General features: G+C 38.1%; 1 pseudogene; it reads left to right on the forward strand.

Moving 5' to 3' along the window:
• LOC141554184 (uncharacterized) overlaps positions 1 to 7139 on the forward strand; it is a 45456-nt pseudogene extending 38317 nt beyond the window's left edge.
• Positions 7140 to 7424: the final 285 nt, after the last annotated feature.

A 7424-nucleotide genomic window follows, 5' to 3' on the forward strand; every position in this document is an offset into this window, starting at 1 on the left:
TTAACTGAAAAATATAGGAAACATAAGATCCCACTGTACTTATTATTTATACCAGTTTTCATTCAGTGGAATTATTATTACAAGTCCTTTTACAAGCAGAGTTGCATACATCAAAATCATTCAAGGTTATTTGATGGATATAGCATTGGAAATAACCCTATTCATGTTCTCATCCTACATATCCTATGGATATTTAACAGTGGTCTTTGGCATTGTGATGAAGATGCATAGTATTTTCATGTTTGCTTGTTTTGTTTTTTCTCATCTTTTCCCCTTTTGATCTGATTTTTATTGTATAGCATGATAAAGATAGAAATATATTTAGAAGAATTGCACATCAGATTAGTTGCTTTCCAGAAGAGGAGGGAAGAGAGAGTGAGGAAGAAAATTCAGAATAAAATGTTTTGCATGGGTGAATGTTGAAAACTATCTTTGCATGCATTTTAAAAAATTAAAAGCTATTATTATTTAAAAAGAAAAACAATTTTTATTATAGCTTTTTATTAGCATAACATATGCATGGATAATTTTTCAACATTGATCCTTGCGGTCACTTCTGTTCCATCTTTTCCCTTCCTTCCCTCACTCCTTCCTTTAGATGGCAGGCAGTCTCATACCTGTTAAACATGTGTAAAGTATATCTTAAATACAATATATGGGTACATATTTATACAGTTCTCTTGTTGCACAAGAAAAATCAGATTTAGAAAGGTAAAAGTAACCTGGGAAGAAAAACAAAAATGCAAGTAGTCCACATTTATTCCCCAGTGTTCTTTCACTGGGTATAGCTGGTTCTGTTCATAAGAAAAACAATTTTTTTTAAAAAGTATTTCTTTTTTGGTTACATTTTGAGTTCCAAGAAGTTCCTTCTTTCCCATCCTATATTAGTAGGTGGCTTTTGAAGTTTCTTTCATCTTTCACACTAAGATCCTGTGATGTTTCAGAATTTCTTGATATTCCAAGATGTTGCTGTGGAATTCACCCAGGAGGAATGGAGCTATTTGGATCCTGACCAGAAGGACGTGTACAGGGATGTGATGCTGGAGAACTATGAGAACTTTCTATTTCTGGGTAAGATAAAGTTTTTTTAAGATATGCTGTTACCATTCATTTCTCTCCAGGTGAATACCAGGAACTATGGCACTCACTAAGAGGACAAAGGTAAAAAGAGCCTGCTCATGGAGCTTCTGTACTATCCAGAGAGATCCCAAGTTGTCAATACTTATTAACAGAAATGTCAATATAAAACAAGTATTTTCCAAGTGATGGCAGTAACAGGTGGGGGTGTAAGAAAAAGCTCCATGCCAGATATCACTGATTCTCAGCTAAGCTCTGAAGGAAACTAGGGTTACAAGAGTTGAAAGGCAAAGAGCAGCACATGGCAGAGTTGGGGGAGCATCCGATGCTAACGTGCAGAGATGGCAAGGAAAGCATCACATGTGAGCCAATACAAGGTCAGAGAATTCCATCTGTCCATGGCTGAGGAGGGCTGAGGAGCTTGGCTGAATTTGAATTTGCCAGACAGGGAGGGAGAGTCACACAAATACTTTTACATAGAGATGCCCTCAGACCTTTGGGCAGTTTTTGAGCAGTTGTTGCTCTTCCCAGACAAAAAGTCCTTGCTTTGTCCAGCTGGAAATCAGCAGCTTCATTCTGCAGCCCTGCAGGTTTTCCTTCCACACTCTCTGCTCAGCCAGACTTCAGATTCTCCATAGAGCATGAGGGCAGAGGAGGAAAGACTTCTCCCAGCAGACTAAGAGTGGGTGAGCATGACCCCATCTATTCTGTGTCTGCACCAAAGACTCTGTCCCTTCCCTCACATTTGCTGAGGAAAACTTCCTTGAGGGGTCATTGATGCTTCTCTACCAGCATTTCTAGACCTGCCCCTTTTCTTTAGAGAGATGAGGAGTGAGGTGTCTCTGTTTTCTCAGCACTTTTTATTTATTTCTCCTTGAGCAGGGCTTCCAGTAACTAAACCAACTGTGATTTCTTGGCTGGAGAGACATGAAGCCCCCTGGCCATCAAGTGAGAAGACCCCAGATGCATTTCTGAGGGTGAGTAATAATCAGGTGGGAAGGGGGTACAGTCGCCTGAGCGCCAACCCTGGACTGAAGGAGCCTCAGGATTCTGGGTTCCAGTCTGACCTCAGACATTTCCCAGCAGTGAGACCCTGGACAGGTCCCTTAACCCTGTGGGTCTCATCTGTGACATGATATGGAGAAGGAAATGGCAAACTCCTCTGAGATATGAATCTCTGACCAGAAATCCCTCAGAGGGGCTTAAAAAGGGTCTGATGCAGCTAAAAACCTCTGACCCAGAAATCTAGGCAAGGAAAGGACTCACTGCCAGCAGGAGCTTGGCTGGGTCTTTAGAGTGAGTTACCTTGTAAACATTGGGCCTGGAGCTCTCTTTCAAGGTCCATAGACCTGAGGAGAGGAGCTGTGGTTGTCCTTCCTGCACTCCTCCTGTAACCTCACCTTTCATGTCAAGAAATAGTTTTCTACTGAATCTGCCCTTGTATTTCTCTCTAGTCGCAGAAGAAGCTGTAATTTTTCTTGATGATGTTTAGCCTTCCCCCCAAATGCTGGGTCCTGTCCTTTATTTCTATGACTATTTTCTCTTCTTAAATTCTCAGATTATTTTTCCTCTTTAATGAGTCCTTTCTGAGAGAAAAAGGGAAAAGAACTTCCAAATGTAATTAAGTCTGACTTATATTTAAAAAATCAGGCCATTGCTCCAACTTCTTGCCTGTTTTATCTTCCTTCCAATTGGCCTCATTCTTTTCAGGGACATTTCCTATAAAGATGCCGTCTACACCTTCCATCCTCTTCCTACTTTCCCATCCCCACTATGAATTGGTGCTGTCAGCCATTTCACTCATTCATGGGAAATTGTCTTTAAGGTCATTACTTAATAATAACTATAACTTATATACTAGGAGCAGATTTAGGAGTGTTTTTCTTACCAGTATTTGGGATGTATGGTGTTTGTATCATTCCCATTTTAGAATGAGGCCTGGGGAAAGGCACATCATCTTAACTTGCCCATGGTGACCTCATAAGTCTCACAACTGCTACTCACACTTTGGCTTTCTATCTCAACAAATTGAGGGATTTTCCTAATACAGGGAAACATAGGACATGAAAGCAAGCTCTAAGCCTGACATATTACCAGATGTAAAGAGCACCAGTTTCCCATTTAGCAGACCTGGGTTCAGAGCCTGCCTTTAATACTTTCTAAGTGTGATATTGAACTATTCACTTTACCTCTCAATGCTTCTTTTCTATTGAGGACTTGAGTCCTGTCCAATACTTTGTGATCCTGTTTGGGATTTTTTTGGTTTACTACTTCCTTCTCTAGCTCATTTGACAGATGATGAAACCGAGGCCAACAGGATTAAATGCCTTGAACAGGGTCCCTCAGGTAGAAAGTGTCTGGGGCCAAATTTAACTCAGGAAGTTGAGCCTTTTTGATTGGAGGTTCAGTGCTCTGAGCAGTATGGCAGTGACACCATGCTGTTCAATATTCCAGGCAGCTCTCAAGGTATAAATTTCATTAAACATGCAAACTGCTTTGATTAATGAGTTTCTTCTTGGAATTGGTTGTATCAATAAAATCACAGCTTCAATCACTATCTTTTCTTCAATTTTACCAGAGATGAACTTAAAATATGACTGTAATGATTTTAGAATTATTGTTTTCCTCTGTGAAAATTTAATCATTTTAGAAATCGAGGCAGTTCCATTGCTTTCCCCTCACCTGTTTTTGGGTTTCAGCTTCTTTTTGACCATGTTTCTTCTATCTTGGCCATATCACTCACCCTTTTTCCTAACATAGAAGACTAAATCTGGAATTGATTTTAAAGTTCCACACACACACACATACACACACAACATTGAGCAGTAGATGCTTGTACTTTTTTGCATTTCTTTCAGATTTCCATGTTGTGAAGAGAGAACGTGAAACTAAGAAGACAACTCCAAAACAATGTATTCCTACCAGAGAGACAACCAGAGAAAGACTCATAAAGGATGATTTCTGCAATTCTAAATTGGGAGTGGCTTGGAATTATGACACTGTATTAGAAAGACAGATAAGTAACCTGGAAAGACAGTCCATGAAGCTAATAGTTAAATATAGAAAAACTCAAAAGTTCAGTGTTCCATATTTTTTTCAATTTGGAAGAAAAGTCAGTTTCAATTCAGTCCTCTTTCCACAATAGGGAGTTTCTATAAGAAACAATTTTTATAAACATGATAGAATTAGAAAGCGATTCAAATGCTTTTCAGACTTAATTAAATGTAGCAGAATTTCCATGGTGAAGAACTTTTGTAAATTTAATAAATATAAGAAGTTTTCCAGTTACAACTCAAACCTTAATCATTTTCACAGAGTGTGTTCTCCAGGAGAACCTCATAGAATTAATGATTGTGACAAAACCTTCCAAATCAATTCATGGCTTACTGTACGTGGAGGTATTCCTGGTGAAGAGAAATCTCATAAACTTGGTGAATGTGGTAAGGCTTCCAGCTACAATTCATATCTTGCTGTTCATCAGAAAAACCTGGAAGAAAAGCTTATAAAACAATGTAATAAAGGTAGGAATACTTTTAGCCAGAGGGGATATCTTTGGCAACATAGGAACATTGCTACTACAGAAAAAACATATAAATGTAATGAATGTGGGAAAGCCTTCAGCATTAAGGGATCCTTCACTAGACACAAGAAAATCCATACTGAAGTGAAATCCTATAAATGTAAAAAATGTGAAAAAAACTTCAGGTACAAGGATGTCTTCATAGACATGAGAAAATTCATATTGGACAGAAACCCTATTAATGTAAAGAATATGGAAAAGCTTTCCGTCTTAAGAGAATCCTTAATTCACATAACAGAATTCATACTGCAGAGAAACCATATAAATGTAATGAATGTGGAAAAGCCTTCAGCTGTAAGGGAAACTTTTATGCACATAAGAAAACTCATACTGGAGAGAAACCATATAAATGCAGTGAATGTGGAACAGGCTTCAGTTGTGAGAGAACCCTAGATAAACATGCAGTAATTCATATTTGTCAGAAGCCTTATAACTGTAATGAATGTGGAAAAACATTCAGGAAGAAGGGAGGCCTTAATTCACATGAGAGAATGCTGGAGAGAAACCCTTTAAATATAATGAATGTGGAAAAGCATACAGGTACAAGGCAAACCTTAATTCACATAAGAGCATTCATACTGGAGAAAAATTCTATAAATGTAATGAATGTGGTATAAAGCTTTCTTCCATAAGAAAGTCCTAGATGTACATGAAGCTGTTCATTCTGGAGTGAAACCTTATAAATGTAATGAATGTGGAAAAGCCTTTATGCAGAAGGAAGGACTTAATTTACATAAGAGAATTCATGCTGGAGAGAAACCATATAAATGTAAAGAATGTGGAAAAGGCTTCAGCAACAAGGGATATGTTAAAAAAAAACATGAGAAAATACATACTGGAGAGAACCCTTATAAATGTAATGAATGTGGAAAAGTCTTCAAGTATAGGGGATATCTGAATAGACATACAAAAACTCATACTGATATGAAATAGTATATGTTATGAATGTGGAAAAACTTAAGTGGTATAGAAATTTTAAAAGACATAAATTCATACTGGAGGGAAAGCCTTTGAATGTACTGATGTTGAAGCAGACTATAGTCAAAATCCAAACTTGGATTGTAATGAAATTGAGAAAACTTTCTTGGGCTCAAACATTAAGAAACATCAGATAATTCATACTGTGAGAAATCTAAATGTAAAGAATGTGAGAAGGCTTTCAACCAGGAGGAATGCTTAATAGATCCAGTAGAACCCATACTGGACAGGAACTTTTTTCAATGCTTTTTATTTGAAAATATTTTCATGGGCTCAAGCAAATATAACAGATTAGGCAGTCATACTGACTGAGCAATTGGGTTTGAGGGAACACCATCTTTTATAACCAGGGTAATTGGAGGAGTTGGGGGGCAGGATCTAGCCAGTAGAATGAGATAGACATTTTTGGACAAAGTTTATTTGAAGATGCTTACTACGCAATCTCAGGGGTTGGACATATTATGGATTACAAAGCCAAGTAAACTCTAACTTCCCATCCTGTGTAAACAAACAGGATGTTTGTTTGTGTTTTTTTTTTTTTTTTTCATTATCCTGATAATAGGGATCAAATGAACTCAAAAGCCACATCATAAATACTAGCCATTTTTATTATTTCAGTCTCTGTCTCAATGGAAGTTCTCTTCCCTCTCACAAATATTTCTTATTCCTTGATTTGTGCCTCTCTCCCTAAATCACTTTCTCATTCTTTTGGGTTTATCCTGTACTTACTTCTCTTGAATGATTTATATCCCCCTTAGTAGAATGTGAACTTCCTGAAGGCAGGACCTGTCTCACTTTCATATTTGTGCTGTTAGCACCAAGGATAGTTCTTGCCATTTGATATTTAATAAATACATACTGGTGTTTGCAAAAATATTAGGCTTATCTTTCTCCAGCTTATTTAAAAAGGAAAAAATTGAGGCAAGCTCGTTCAAGTGACTTGCCTATGTTCACATAGCTAATTGGTATCTGCAGCTAGATTTGAAATCATGAAGATGATTTCAAGACCATTGTTCTATGCATTGTAACACTTAGCTTCCTCAAAGATGTTGATGAGGTTTAGTTTTTGGGGTTCCCTTTTATCAGAGAACCAAATGATGAGGTCTAGATTTAGGGAACCAAAATGAGACGAGGGTTCCTAATGGTGGAGGAGTTAAATGATGAGATCTAGTGGCAGGTTCGAATTTCAGGGGACCAAATGGAAAGGTTTGGCTCCCCTGCAACCCCTTGGGATTTGGTGCAAGGGTAGGGAGTTTTGGGGAATTCCCTTCTGGTGGCGCAGAGGTTCTCTGTAAAGGAATTTACAGACTGGAAAACCTAGATTGATAAAAGAGGTTTATTATTGGCATTGGGAAGTCAGCCTTTACAATGCAAGAATGGAAAGACTGAATTCCTCAGTGGAATTTTGATAGAGAGGCATAGAGAAATCCTGACAGAAAGGCATAAAGTCTCCTTAGGAAAATAGGTGAGGATAAAGAGAGGGTAATGCTAGAAGAGAATATTATTCCAGTGGGCAGAGGTTTCCTTGGCATAGCATGGCATAGCATGTCAGGTCCCCTGCAAAGAAATGAGTCTTTTTTTCCCTGAGGCAATTGGGGTTAAGTGACTTGCCCAGGGTCACACAGCTAGGAAGTGTTAAGTGTCTGAGGTCAAATTTGAACTCAGGTCCTCCTGACTTCACAGCTGGTGCTCTATCCCTTATCTGGTTGCTAATTCTTTTTGTTTCTCAGCCTTAGTTTGACTGCATTTGGATAGAGCATAGATCTTTCCCATCCATATGTACGTCTGG

This window comes from Sminthopsis crassicaudata, chromosome 2 (assembly GCF_048593235.1).
Source record: "Sminthopsis crassicaudata isolate SCR6 chromosome 2, ASM4859323v1, whole genome shotgun sequence".
Taxonomy (NCBI): domain Eukaryota; kingdom Metazoa; phylum Chordata; class Mammalia; order Dasyuromorphia; family Dasyuridae; genus Sminthopsis; species Sminthopsis crassicaudata.